General features: G+C 41.2%; 1 non-coding gene across 1 annotated transcript; it reads right to left on the bottom strand.

The window, feature by feature from the left end:
• Positions 1-7,213: 7,213 nt before the first annotated feature.
• Positions 7,214-7,271, bottom strand: LOC148825149 (U7 small nuclear RNA). Its single transcript, XR_016093298.1, has one exon. It is a non-coding gene; the product is annotated as a U7 small nuclear RNA (small nuclear RNA).
• Between the last annotated feature and the right edge of the window lie 7,613 nt (positions 7,272-14,884).

Below are 14,884 nucleotides of genomic sequence, written 5' to 3'. Positions count from 1 at the left end.
ATCGCAGTACAGGCTCGATGGCTTCACATCTCCCATCAATCAAATAAAATTGCATTAAAGCGATCTAAATATGACTCTGAAGTACTGGGAAAGATGATTATTTTGAGCGTGCCTCTCAGGGCCTGCTACGAGGCTGAAGTTGGCTTCTTATTCGCCAGCTTCTTATTCGCGTTTATCGTTCCACCTTAAATGCTGCTGCTGTGATGTTATGTCGCCTTTCGCCTGTAGATGGCTCTCTTCGATCAGTACTAATTTGGCTGGAATACTGTAGACATCCTCAGTGAAAGGGAATATCCAAATAAATAGCGACTGTCCAAATTATATTTTTGTATGGAGTATATTTTAGAAAATCGCAAACCAATTTTAAAAACTCACCATAACATGGACTTGCACTGGGAAAAAGGTGATTGTGCTTTCTGCTTATTGCTACGGCCCTCCCCCCTGATTATAAAAACGTCTCACAATTCTGACACCGAGGTGTGAGAGACAATGTAATAGACTATCAAAATCCTGAAGTACAAGACATTTTAATGCACCATTTTCCAAATATGACCCTCTGATCTTGGCTTGTCAGAATACATTGCGAAAAAGTATGGCACGAATTGCACTGGCACAAATTGTTGAGAATATCGTTGACCTTGCCGATATTTGCAGGGGATATGAGTGTTTTGCGCACGTTGAACTACAGCACGTAAGAATTGAGCTCCTTAGTCAATATCACCGGGGATGTCCAATAATGACGAACATCTGTAGCTTCAAGGAAACTTCGACTCACACATGGAGTTTTATCTTCGAATGGAGGGTGGGAGAATTCATTTATACTCTCGTTGCTCATTAGCTAAACTATTTTAAAAATATGACGCAGATTTGTTCGAGAAACTTGTAATCGCCTTAAAGAGAGTCTTCTTGAAGACGTGCACCAGGTAGCTCTCCACTGTTAATTGACAGGACTTTAGAATAAACTGTTCTCATACAACCAACATACAAATTACACATCTTAAGGAACATGAAGAGAAATCTGTGTACTAAATAACATAAAACTGTCGCTGCAAATTATTGCCAAGCTGTTTTACGTGTCCTAACACCTCTTTCTTTCCTACTTTGCAGCGAGCACAATTCTTTCTGTTTCTTCGTCGCTTTTTTACTGTCTCTTCCCCCATGTGCAGATGGATCCACAGCCGAAACTTTAGGTCGGTTCCTATTACTCTGTCCGATTGAAAGAGCTGTATTAAAGGCACTCCCATCTCTGCAGGAAAGTTGTTGCTGCTCCCAAAACAATATACTGCAGACAAATGTGATAGCGATACTGTCACTGCGTGTGGGCCACGTGTTCCTGCTGTCAGCCTATTATGTCATGTTCATCCACACCCAGAAACATTACTGCTGTAGCACAAGAGTTATATAGGCGCAGTCGAGAGCGCATGAATCTCTTAATCTCAGAACTGTGGGTTCAGCCCCCACGTTGGGTCCCTCTGTGTCAATTTGATCCCTCCAATCCTCCTAGCATGACCCGATGGCGTAACAGTGATACCCAGTGCCTTGTGACTTTTGCGTAATTCAGCTTTCTTTCCACTTGATTCAGATTTTGATCTGAAATCATCGGCCTAACAAGAGTTTGTCTAAATCGAGGGAGATTCGCTCACAAGCAAGTATTAAACACTTCAGCATTTACTGTTCGAATACCACACTTTGTCAAAACACTGCCGCTTCTTAAGCTACCAAGTAACGGTTTTTGAGCACGCGTTGTATTGTAAATACTTATATTAAAAAAGCATAAATTCACATAATGGAATTTGGACGGAACAAAGTAGTCCAGCCCCTATACAACATTACATACCCACTGATTAAGTTTAAAACTACAGCAACAGGAGTAACAATAATGGCAACAACATGTTTGGAGTTCGGCATTTCATTTATTCTGCAGAAACATCGTATCGGAATGAACTGCCCGGATAAAAGAGTAATTGCGGCTTCAGATCGTTTTTACAGAGCATTGCGTTGTTCTGTTCATGCTGACTACACGCTTTAAATTTATGTCATTTATTGCAAGCATTGCTTTTCCAGGTTTTTCTGAAATTCCTCGCATTTGAGCCAGCACTAAAATATTTCATTCGCGTCGCTGAATACATCGTGGAAACGGTATTTGCCATTTTGTTATTCGGTTCTGAAGTTTGAAAATGAAAATGAAACGGGAGTCACTTCGTAGGCTTGAAAGAAGTCCAAGCAGCATAAAAACCCGCGAATTCTCACAAATTGCACCTTTCTTCTGCTGTTTTTATAATTCGGACTTCAACATTTGAATGCATACGTTACTGCTGCTAATCACATTCACGTGTTCACGAAGCTTTTTTCTGTCCATTATGTTGTTGCTAAGCAGTTTCTCCGTTTTCCTCGTATTGTGATTGTCAGCGAGCACAAGACTGAAACAGTGTAAAGACAGGGTAAAACGCCTGACTGTCGGGAGTGGGATTTGAACCCTCGCCTCTATCTGGAGAGCGGAACACAAAGCTTAAAAGACACGAATCTATGAATCCGCTGTTCTAAACCACGCGACTATCCTGAAGAAATGTACACCGAATGCACCAGTTGCATCCGATTTTCCGTAACTTTAGGACGATTGACACGACTGGACGAACACAATTTGTGGCGTTTAGCATGACATAGTCTTGCAGGCAGACAATGTTTTGTCCCACTACTTATATATTTTTATCGTTTACTCGTTTTAAAAAAACACGGTCTTCTCGGTCCTAAGTCAGATTTTTAGTGCTTTCGGACATTACTTCCAACCTAGACTGACAGCTCACCCGATCTGTTTGTGATCAGACCATGGAGTGGGGGGGCTGTACCAAATGCCCGTTCCTTCCCAATGCTGAGACGATCATTCGGAAGATGGGTGTGAAGAGAGACAGGCTTTGTCGACTAAAGAACAAGGCAGGATATGGAAGAACACTCATCACTGGCGACAGTTACATTCTTTTACTATAGAGACTCCTACTTTGCGTGTTTTTTAAAGACACTGAAACTCAAGGAAAGTGGTGACAAACGAAACAGGTGGGGTTTGAACCCACGATCCTCAGTTGACGAAACCGACACCTTACCACTTAGCCGCCGCGCCTTCAAACAATCAGGCGACTATTGTTGTTCAAATTATTTGTTTCTGAATCTTTTTTACATCGCCTGGAGGCAGCAACAACAACAAAAAAGGGATTCTTAACAAGGAGATACGCGGCAGCGGTGTGATTCCAACAGATGCCCCCGAAGAGACTGGAGCTTTAATCCAGCTCCTTAGAGCGCTCGGCCGCGTTACTCTCGACAGCGGCTCTTCAGCTCTTGTGGTCTGACCTAGTGGTGTTATGACACGTGGAAGCGACTGCAACTTCATTTTCTGAGATGCTTTCTCTCACGTGGTGAAATCTCGACTTTGGCACCTCTGGATATAGTTCTTCTGTGGAGCGGGCTTTCAAACCTGTGCTTATAGCGCCCTTGAAGTCATTTTATTTTTACAGGAAGACGTATTCCAAAAGATGCATTCGTACTGGATTTGACTGGGATTCTGAAATACTTCTTGCAAATGTATTCAGACGTTCTTGAACCTATAATAAAAAACAGACCTGAAACTCCATAGCTTCCAATCTCTGATGTTACTGTCCTTAAACTCGGACGTGATGTTCTGCAGACGTGCAGTGTCCCTTTACTCTCGTGTTTTCAAAACGACCTCCGTTGTCGGGCGCAGAAGAAGTGGAACTGGCCTGACTGCACAGGAAAGTACGGAATAATAAAATGTTTCTACGGCTCAAAAATGTCCCTTTAGACCCTCGTCACGTCTCTGTGAAGAACGGGCAGGTAGAGAGATTTTACAGATGCTCATGATGTTTCGCACGGGGTGTTACCTGTTGAAGTGTCTCCCCAGTGGGCAAAAGATGTAGAATATAAGTCTATTAAATGCATACCTTAGAATTATAAATGTGGTCCGTAATTTGTCTAGAATGAAATTCTAATATACGTATGTTGTTATACGTCAATTATACATCTATGATTATATGTTCATTATACATAAATGGTTGGAGTTCTTATGTACGGATCAATTAAGCAGACTATTATACATATATGGTTGGAGTTCTATTATACAATATATAGTTCTATTATACAATTAACTGTAGAGGACTATTATACACATATGGATAGAGATCTATTATACATCAAAGATTTTAGTTTTAGTTTTAGTTTTAAAAGTTTTATAGGCAGAGAAACAAGTAAATCAAGCCAATGATTTGGTTTAGAAATTTATTCTGTAAATATACAATCATTCACACCTGAAAAATATCTAGTTCAAATTATAGTACATTATATACAATATTGTAATCAACATATGGCTAATCATCAACTGCTACTAGATCTTCACTAATCAACCAATCAGACATACCCATTACACATTTTCAAACATTAACTGCACTTTTCTGCAGTCTTTGCTCAGTCCTAGAATACAAAGTGACCATATTTCAAAGTTCAAAAGTTGTAGTAACTTTTTAGAACATGGAGCTTTTTGTAAAACACTTTATTTTGGCATTAAAAGATCAGCAAGATTATACATTATAAACTAAAAATAAGAAAGTATGCCAGAGACGGATCCTATTAATCAGATGTAAGCTGTCATATAATGACCTATCTGTAAACTGGAATACTAGTAGTGGATATTTTCCACACCACAGAGAGAATATAATATCATACAAGTAGGTTTTGATTGTCCATATTGTCAAGGACTCGCTTGTGTGTACAGAACTCTTCCATTGTGCTCAGCCTCTTGATGTGGAATTGGGAGTCCACCTGTTCTGTACACTTTCCCACACAACTCAGTTCATCCTCTGATCTCTATCAGGAGACCCAATACCCAAAACTCTGAAATCATTCACATTTTGTATCAGCATTTGAAAGGAATTAGGTCAGGATTTTCTTACACTATTGTTACATTAGCATAACTGTAGTGTTGCTAATGTGCTACATGGAATTTATAATCCTAAAAATGTTAAATTTCCACATTTGTAGTTGATTTTGTATGCTCTGCACCTTCACACTATTTTTATGTGCCATTTATTGCTTATTAACATACTATTTTTAATCAAAATAATATTAAGTAAGACCTGTATGTATTCAAATAGTATTATTATTATTTATACTTACTCATCAAAAGAGGATTGCTCAGAAAAACGTATTTAACCAAAATGGCAAACAACGAATATCAGCAATGCATTGTGGTATATAACCAGAAAAGATGCTGTGTTAGATATGTTTTCAATTTCAATTATATATGCATTTATTAATGTTTTTGATATTACGGTTGCAATTTAACCATGGTGAGAATCCCTCCCTATCATACAGGAGAGTGGGGTTTGATTCCTGACAGGGAGCTAAGGAGCTTTTTCTACAACCTGTTTACAATTTAAACTGTAGTGTGAGACACCTTTCTTCCTACTGAAATCATTTTTTTTAAATGAGATGAATTTGTTATAACAACACAAAACATCAAAGTGAAGCTGCTTTTCAGCAACCCCTTGGCTACATGGGAATTTTGTTTTTTTGACAACAGGGTCATTTGCAAAATTAAACAAGGAATTGATTCACTCCTGTGAAATACTGTATAAAATGGAAGATGGGTTTGACATGGAAACAACTACACACATTTTAGTTTTTTTTTTTTCCAATTGTACTCCCATCAAAGTGACATAAGAAAAGTCATTGTCAGAAGTGGGATATGAAAACAGGCCACCAGGGGAGACTGATGTAATAAGTGCACCAGAAATATATTGAAAACAAATGGGCTGTCACTAAGAGAAATACAGGTCCCACCATAAAACACCATAAGGAGTGCAAAACATGTTAAGTTATTTCTGTACTTCATCAGCGTCGGTAAAAGAGGGACTCAAGGACACAAAGACTCTAGTTTGGGATTCGGGCTGAGAAAGGGAAGTGTGACTTTGGATACAGGGCATGGTAGAGAGGAACAAATGGCGCAATGAAATAAAATGCCAAAACCCCAGATTGAACCAGGGACCTTTAGAGCGTCAGTCTAAGGCTTTCTCAGCCGAGCTATTTCAACCTCCATGTATTATCCAACCTCTGCTGTCTACAGTAGCCTCCTAAAGTTCCAGCATGAATGCATGAAGAGGAGTGGTAGAGTGTTACTGCAACGTCATTCAGAAGGGAAGTGATCCGGCTCAGCTCTCTGAGGTCTGGTAGATACATCTTCCTCATGAGTAATGTAGGATCAACTTCTTCAGGCTGGAGGAAGAGCTTGCATTTCGGCAGCAGTGACTGACTGAGTAGTGACTTCTAGGACCTGGTCTTATCAAGTTGCTTTGCCAAGTTTGTCAGTTCTGCTGAAATGACCTGTCTCTTGGAAATTTAGGAAGCAGAAGAATGACTATCTGAAAGGTGACATGATCTGCTGGCTGTTTGACGTGATCATGAATGACACAGGAAATGCGAGTTCTTGCAATAAGACAAAAAAAGATCCATAAAACACTGGCAGAAGTGCAAAATGTGAGAGGATAAAAGACACCTGTTTCTGCCCGATTTCAAACAGGGGATCTTGCGCATGTGTGATGAACATGATAATCACAATATTACAGAAATGACAGCAGCATTGAACGTGTCAAGACGTAAAAGATTGTTAATTCTCTTCAAATACTCACAGTGTCTTTATTCTGCTGTATTAATTTACTGTGCTCATCAGGCAGTAACAAACCTGTTACCTACACTGTTCCCAGAACTGGATAGGTGACTCCACATTCTATAGCTCTCTAGCATAGAGGAAGTCAGACTACAGAAATGGAGAAAATCTCCTCTTCAGAAAGTGGAAATATATTCCTTAGAAAAGTCCTTTTCTCAAAGTTCAACACTCTCTGCAAGTCACTCATTCCCACCTTGCGCAGTGTAGTGGTTATCACCTTCTCTTAACACATCAAAGGGTTTCTTTTTGAAAGCAAGCTAAAACAAGTGATCACTTTTCTCACATTTTTCATTGCTGACGTTGCTTTATGGGTCTATTTTCTATACTGTGCTGATCAATTGAAAACGAGAAGGCGAAAAAGACATGTTCCCACACCTAAGGTTGAACCCAGGGAATCACAGTCAAATACCAGGAACCATAACTACTAGATTGTATGGAATACAGCTTTATCATGATATCAAAGTGCAATATCTTTTTTCACCAAAAATGGGCTTCCTAACTTCAGAAAGCCTTCGAGACAAATACTAAAAGAGCAAAAATTCCACTTGGTAAAGGAAATGAAAACACATGTACCTTACCAAACTTTGAGTACAGGCAGTCAGGGTGATAATACAAGACGATTTAAAATTCAACAAATAAAACCTGTCAACCGGTAATCCCAACTACTCATAAAAAACTGAAGTGGCAATACACAGTAGGTGACTCTTGGGTGTACATTAAATCCATGTAAGAAGAGGGTTTAGTGTTATATTTCCAAATCCAATATGCAAATGAGAGACCTGGCCCAGCCAATCACAAGTCTCCCGTGGTCTGGAATGGAGCTGATCTCCTCTTCTAGTTATTCATGCTGGAGTTAGGTTACATATTAGCATAATTAATATGACAGCTACTCCAGAAACAAAAAATGTAAACAAATACACTGGATTGTGACTGCAACTGTTAGATTGTAGCTCTGGAGATGACCTTGTAATTCTCCTTCTAAGGTAAGGAAGAGGAGGAGCTTCACCAATCTGTTTTTCCACCAAATAAATTGGCTTTCTGACTTCAGAAAACCTTCCATTTTTTTATTTTTTTTATTTTTAAGAACTTTATTTTAATTTCACAAACAAATACAAATATTCACAAAATAGGAAACTGTAATAAATACAGTGGTGTGAAAAAGTATTTGCCCCCTTCCTGATTTCTTATTTTTTTGCATGTTTGTCACACTGAAATGTTTCAGATCATCAAACAAATTGAAATATTAGACAAAGATAACACAAGTAAACACAAAATGCAGTTTTTAAATGAAGGTTTTTATTATTAAGGGAAAACAAAAATCCAAACGTACATGGCCCTGTGTGAAAAAGTGATTGCCCCCTAAACCTAATAACTGGTTGGGCCACCCTTAGCAGCAACAACTGCAATCAAGCGTTTGTGATAACTGGCAATGAGTCTTTTACAGCACTGTGGAGGAATTTTGGCCCACTCATCTTTGCAGAATTGTTGTAATTCAGCACCATTGGAGGGTTTTCGAGCCTTAACCCCTTTTTTAAGGTCATGCCACAACATCTCAATCGGATTCAGGTCAGGACTTTGACTAGATAGATAGATAATACTTTATTAATCCCATAGGGAAATTGATGTGTTACAGCAGTCCAGCCCAAGACAAGCAAAACAGACATCAGAATAGTTATAAAACAAAAGACAAACAAAATAAATAAAAATAAATAAATACATAGGTGTGTGCAAAATGTGCTGATCATAGTCGCTGTAAAAACAATAAAATATGTGCAAAATGTGCATAGGTTTATACAGACTGATTGTCCAAAAAGTACAATGGAGTAAACATGCTGTCCATAGAGGAGCAAATGAAGGGCTAACAGTCCTAGCCTAGAGCAGCGTTATACACCCTGACAGCCGCCGGGAGGAAAGACCTGCGTAAACGTTCCCTTGAACACCGTAGCTGGAGCAGTCTATTGCTAAATGTGCTCCGCTGCCCAGTAACAGTCCCATGAAGCGGATGAGAGGTGTTGTTCATGATGGCTGTGCGCTTGTTCAGCATTCTCCTCTCAGCCACCACCTCCATGGGGTCAAGGCTCATCCCCAGCACAGTGCCAGCCTTCTTGATGAGTTTATTGAGCCTATTTGCATCTTTTGTCATGATGCTGCTGCCCCAGCACACCACAGCGTAGAAGATGGCCGCCGCCACCACTGATTCATAAAAAATGTGTAGCAATGTTCCACACACACCAAAGGACCTGAGTCTCCTAAGAAAATAGAGTTGGCTCTGACCTTTCTTGTACAGGGCGTCAGTGTTACCAGACCACTCCAGCTTATCATCCAGGTGTACCCCTAAGTACTTGTAGGAATGTACGCCCTCTATGTCCTCACCTTGGATGGAAACAGGGTTCAGCGGAGACTTATTCCTTTGAAAGTTGAAGATCATTTCTTTGGTCTTGCTGGTGTTAAGCTGGAGATGGTTAAGATGACGCCACTCCACAAAATTGGTAATCAAGCTCCTATATTCCTCCTCCCTCCCCTCTCTAATACACCCCACAATTGCAGAGTCATCCGAAAACTTCTGCAGATGACATGTCTCAGAGTTGTACCTGAAGTCAGAGGTGTAAAAGGTGAACAGGAATGGAGCAAGGACAGTCCCCTGTGGAGCCCCAGTACTGCTAACAATCTGTTCGGACACACAGCTCTGTAGCCGTACATACTGTGGCCTGCAGGTCAGATAGTCTATAATCCAGGACAGCAGGGGAGTGTCCACCTGCGCCGCCCTTAGCTTATCTCTCAGTAAAGGTGGATGGATGGTGTTAAAGGCACTGGAGAAGTCAAAGAACATAACTCTCACAATGCTCCCCGTCTTCTCCAGGTGAGAGTTAGCTCTGTGTAGCAGATAGATGACTGCATCCTCCACTCCCAGGTGTGACCGATAGGCGAACTGCAGGGGGTCCAGTGCTGTACTCACCAGGGTTCTGAGGTGGTCCAGTACAAGCCTTTCCAAAGTTTTCATTAGGTGTGATGTAAGTGCCACTGGTCTGTAGTCATTCAAGACTTTAGGGTGCCCCTTTTTGGGTACTGGCACCAGGCAAGATGTCTTCCAGAGCATCGGAACCTTTTCTAATCTCAGGCTGAGGTTGAAGATGTACTGCAGCACTGAACCCAGTTGGTCCGCACAGATCTTTAGCACCCTGGAGCTGACACCGTCAGGACCCGCTGCCTTCCCTGCATGGAGTCTCCTCAACTCCCTTCTGACCTGGTCAGCTGTGATGGATAGGCCGAGGAGGGCAGGGGAAGATGGAGTAGGAGTAGGAGGGATCACATGATGGGGTGACTGAGGACATGAAGAGGGTGTCTGGGGTGAAGGCCTGTGAGGTGAATGGACAGTGGACCCTGTATCGAATCTGTTGAAGAAAAGATTCAGCTCATTGGCCCTCTCCAGGCCTCCCTCACTCTGTTGGCCGCTGGACAACTTGTATCCGGAGATCTTCCTCATGCCATTCCACATTTCTCTCACATTGCTCTCCCTCAGCCTGTCCTCCATTATACAGCAGTGTACCGCAGAGTCATGCTGAGGTTGTGAGTTTGAGCCTCAGCTGGAGCAGTGTGGCCTGTGTATTTAGCTACTGAAAGCAACTGACGATTTTCTGGAGATCAGGTCTCAGTTAACATGAAAAGAAACAAGTAAATGTTTATTCTGTATTACACCCAAAGAAGGCTCCAGAGCCATGATTCTGAGTCTGGTAAGAGTAACACAGTTAAATAAATCATCAGTCCAGCTGTGGAACTGAGTGCCGGGTGGAAATAAAACCAATAACAAATAAAACAAATCAGACAGGGCCCTTTCAGTCTTCTCCATATATATCAGAGCCACATCACTGTTTCTTCCACTGTGGCAGTGAGGTCACTCAGGTCAGCCCAGGAATACAGAAACAAGGTGGACTGAATAAGAACTGGGTGTCCTGTGGATGTGAACAGAGCCAAATAATTTAAATGAAAAAGAAAGAAAAGCCCAGCAGTGACTGTCCCCTCTGTACTGAGCCTGGTGGACAGCAGCTCTTCCAGTTGAGTCCCTCAGACTCTGAGTCTGTCCCTGTGCAGCTCCAGTCCACACAGATGTTCCAGCCCCTTCAGCTGTGGCCCCAGTCTCTCTGAGTGGAGCTGACTGTGAGGAAGAGACTGAGACTCTCTAACAGCACAGTGGAGCTGAACTAATACTTATACACTGATACACCCCCAGTCTGAACAGAGTGAGGACACAGCTCAGCTCATCCTCCTTATTCTTATCGGTAGTAGTAGCAGTAGCAGTAGGAGGAGCAGTAAAATATTAGTAGTAGGTATAAATAGTAATAGTAGGTAGCAGTAGTATCAGTGGCAGGAGTAGTTGTAGTAATAGCTGTAGTAGTATTAGTAGTTATGCTGTATTTAAACTTTCCTGTTCAATATAGCAGAGCTCCTGTGTTACAGCCTCACCATAATAACTGCAGCAGCAGGAGCATAAGTGCAAGAGTCAGTCTGAAAAAGCAATGATATGATGATTTCTTTTAAAAATCTTTCCTTGTTTACACAGCCTAAAAGCGGTGATATTAGACAGAGCTTCACTGGAGCTGCAGGTCAGACTCTGCAGTGAGTCTGTGGTTTGTGCTCTTCTGAGCTCCTCCAGCACAGGAAGCCAGGCTGTACTGTGAGGCTGTGGCTGGTTCCCCTCTCTGTGAACTGGGCTCAGGGGTCACTGATCTGGCAGCTGTGGGCTCTGTTCCAGGTCAGAAGCAAGAAGCTTCTATTAACCCTTTCCAGGACCTCCAGCCCTTCAGTATTACTGTAGTGATTCATTATTTTTACTGTAAGTCAGCCTCCAAGCATCTGTCAGAAGTGTTTGACTGACAATTGAGCAATATGTGATTATCTCTTATTATTATTTTTACTTATTTAATGAACAGCAGTATTGCCACTCTTATGAGTATAATATGATTATCAGCAGCAGCAGACTGATGGTCGTGTCTACAATAGTGACTAGTTGACCAGTCTGTAGCTCTGAGCAGTGGGACTCAGATCACACAGAAGACCTGTCTGTGTGTGATTCCACACCAGCCCTGGAATTCAGCATCTCCCACACGTCTCTCATGGGGAGTCTTATAAATATAAAGTTAAAGAGAGTCTGATAACAGTTATACAGCTAGTTAAATAATCAAGCTGAGGAACTGAGAGCTCGAGTGGAAATAAAACCAAGAGATGCTCTTCAACCTCCAGGATCAGGAGTCTGATCCTCCTGGCTTCTATTCTGTGGAGATTCGTGTAAAACGCTTAAAAGCGCTTATTATAGAGACCTGTGCTCTTTCTCTTCTGCTCCACAGGAGTATGCTTTATAACGCATTAGTCTGTGAAGTAAACATTTTTTTTCTGTTTAATGAATTTCATTCCTCAGTATGTCATTCTTCTCCTCCTGCTGTTATGAATCGCTTCTCTTAACAGCCTGTGTTTTTTTGGGGGGAGATGTTATATCTATAAGAAAAGCCCCCCAGGCTCCGGACAGGAGTCTCCTCCAGCCGAGACGCGCTCTGCTCTGTCAGAAAGAGCGCTGTGACATCACAGACACCAGCCATAGCGCCGGGATCAGAGAGCGAGACCGCGGAAGAAGCGAAGAGCGCACGGAGGAGAGTTATTGATCACTTATCTATCGACAAGCAATTAATTCAACTAAAGAACAGTAGAAAAATCGATTAACTTCACTGATTAGTGAGCACTGATTCTTTTCCCGTTCTTGACCCATTTTAAAATCTAGAATAGAGTCAATATCGATTAATTAACATAGTGCATTTTGTGTTAATAATGTTCAATCCGAAATTAAAGAATTATTCATTCAAATTATTATTTAGGAATTGTATCTGAGAGCTAGAAAAATATATTCAAAGTTAATAAATTTGTGTAAGTAACAGTTTAAATGCATTTTCCATTTGTTTACAAATCATAAGTATGGTAACCATGGCGACACGCGGCACGTCACTGTGCCTGGCTAGGTCATAAAGAGTGGTGTGATGTCACAGACAGCAACTAATACTAATGCTAGTGTATTTATGTTAATATTAGTGAGAGTACAACTGGTAGTTTTAATATTAATGCTAGTATTCATGTGAGAATGATGATAGCACTACTGATAGTTTTAGTTTTAATGGTCATATTAATGTTAATATTAAATTTAATTATAGTGTTACTGTTACAGTATTAACAGTAGCAGTAGTGTTAGTTTTAGTGATAGCATTACTGTTATTATAAGTAGTTTGTGTCAGTGTTAGTCATAATGATAGTGTAAGTCTTTTAATTTTAGTTTTAATGCTAGTATTCATGTTAATATTAGTACAAATTATAGATTTACTGTTAGATTATTTACACTAGTGGTCATGTTAGTTTTAGTGATAACATTACTGTTATTATTAGTATTAGTAGTGTAGTAGTAGTTTGTATCACTGTTAGGGATATTGATAGTGTTAGTCGTAGTGATAGTGTTAGTGTTGTAATATTAGTGGTATTTGTGTTAGTGTTAGTTATAGTGTATTTGTGGTTATTAGTGTATGTAGAGTGTGTCTGTGAGTTTGTGGTGTTTGTGAGTGTGTGGTGTTTGTCAGTGTGTGAATGTGTGTCTGTCAGTGTGATATATCTGTCATTGTGTACGTGTGTGTCTGTTAGTGTGTGGGTGTGTGTCTGCAAGTATGTGGTGTCTATCAGTGTGTGGGTGTGTGTCTGTAAGTATTAGTAGTGTCTATTGTGTGTATCTGTGAATGTGTGCGAGTATGTGTGTGAGTGTCTGATTGTGTGTATAAATGTGTGTGGTGCCTGTGAGTGTGTGTTGTGTCTATGTGTGTGTCTGTGAATGTGTGTCTGTGAGTGTGTATCTGTGAGTGTGTGTAGTGTCTGTATGAATGTGTGTGAGTGTGTGGTTGTCAGTGTGTGAATGTGTGTGAGTGTGTGGTTGTGTCTCTGTCAGTGTGTCATAATATGTGTGAGTTTGTGGGTGTATATCTGTCAGTGTGTGTGTAAATGTGTGTGTAGGTGGGCTTGGGCTCCAATGCTGTGTCTGACAGAAGTGACCCATCAACAGGTGTTGAGGTCCAGAGTCGCTTGCGAATTTCTAGAGCACTTTAGAACTTTCTAGAGTCCAGACCAATGAACAGAAATCTGTGAGTGCTGTGTTTTTATCACTATTAGCGTATGTGGTGTCTGTGAGTGTGTGGATATGTGTGAGTGTGTGGGTGTTTGTGAGTGTGTGATGTGTGTGGGTGTGTGTCTGTATGTGTAGTGTCTGTGTGTCTATGTGAGTATTAATGATGATAGCACTACTGAATACTAGTATTCATGTGAGAATAAGTGATGATAGAGCTACTTTTAATTTTAGTTTTAATGCTAGTATTCATGTTAATATTAGTGATAATCATAGTGTTAGTGTCAGAATATTAACACTCATTGTCATGTTAGTTCTTTTGATAGCATTACTGTTATTATTGGTATTATTAGTGTACTACTAAGTTTGTGTTATTGTTAGTAATAATGAAACTATAAGCCTTAATTGCAGTGTTACTGTTGTAATATTAGCAGTATTTGTGTAAGTGTTAGTTATAGTGTAACTGTAGGTTAGAGTGTAGGTAAGACCCTGGCTGCCCTGTGGTGGCTCAGGGAGGGCCTGCGGGTCGAACTGGAGCGGCTGCTCTAGGTTGAGGAGAGCTGGATACAGACCTGGGATCAGAATGCGATGTCTTCCATCCAGCTGGACTGCCTGGAGTTGTACGATGTGGTCCTGGCCAAGTTTGGATCGGAGGCAGCATATGTGGGATTGGTGAGTCCCTGAAACCCCTCCCCCTTGTCCAGCTCACACTGTGGTATCAGGGCGGTACAGGGGCTGGGGCGATTCTCCTGACCCCCTCAGCTTTCCAAGATACCTGCGTCACCCCACTCAACCTGGAAATCTCCCAGCGGAGAGAGACAGGAGCTGGGCTGGGACTCTATTTCAAGTGGGTGGCTGAAAGACAGACCGCTTACAGATCAACACTAGGGGGCATCACAGAGTGAGCGGTGAGACTCTTGGTCATCGATGGCAACGTGGGGTTACTCCCCCTCTCTCTATTGGCTCTATTAACAGTGGGGAGACTTCCCCTCTCTCTATTGGCTCTATTAACA

Source organism: Atractosteus spatula, chromosome 10 (assembly GCF_055471065.1).
Source record: "Atractosteus spatula isolate fAtrSpa1 chromosome 10, fAtrSpa1.hap1, whole genome shotgun sequence".
Lineage (NCBI taxonomy): Eukaryota > Metazoa > Chordata > Actinopteri > Semionotiformes > Lepisosteidae > Atractosteus > Atractosteus spatula.
The sequence above is the reverse complement of the archived record's forward strand: the minus strand, read 5'-3'. Positions and strand labels throughout refer to the sequence as shown.